Here is a 453-nt window from a genome sequence, read left to right on the forward strand (position 1 = left end):
CGAACCGCACCGCCGTTTCAACTTCACTTGGCTCCGGCTCGCTCCTTCCCTCCCGTGTCCCGGCCAGCCGGCCGCCCCGCCCGCTTCGTGCGCTTCGCTCCGGGCGAGGCCCGCGGCTCCGCCCCCGACCGATGGGAGATGCGCGATCAGGGGCAGAAACCACCGCCCGCCCACACAGCGCGAGGAAAAACACTGGTACTCCCAGAGATTAAGGCGCACGGTCAAATCCCTGTGCACGACGTGGGAACCCACCCTCGCCTGTGCTCACGAGTCCCGCCGAATTCTAGGAACACACAGGGAGCAGGAGCTCTCGGGACGGTGGATCCGTGGGGGTCGGGGGGTGAATGGCAGGGATCGTCTCTATTGCTGAAGTGTACTTTCCAAGCGCTCGGCACAGTGTTCTGCGCACAGGAAGAGCTCAATTCATTCATTCATTCATTCAATCAATCGTAT

Source organism: Tachyglossus aculeatus, chromosome X1, assembly GCF_015852505.1.
Source record: "Tachyglossus aculeatus isolate mTacAcu1 chromosome X1, mTacAcu1.pri, whole genome shotgun sequence".
NCBI classification, from domain to species: domain Eukaryota; kingdom Metazoa; phylum Chordata; class Mammalia; order Monotremata; family Tachyglossidae; genus Tachyglossus; species Tachyglossus aculeatus.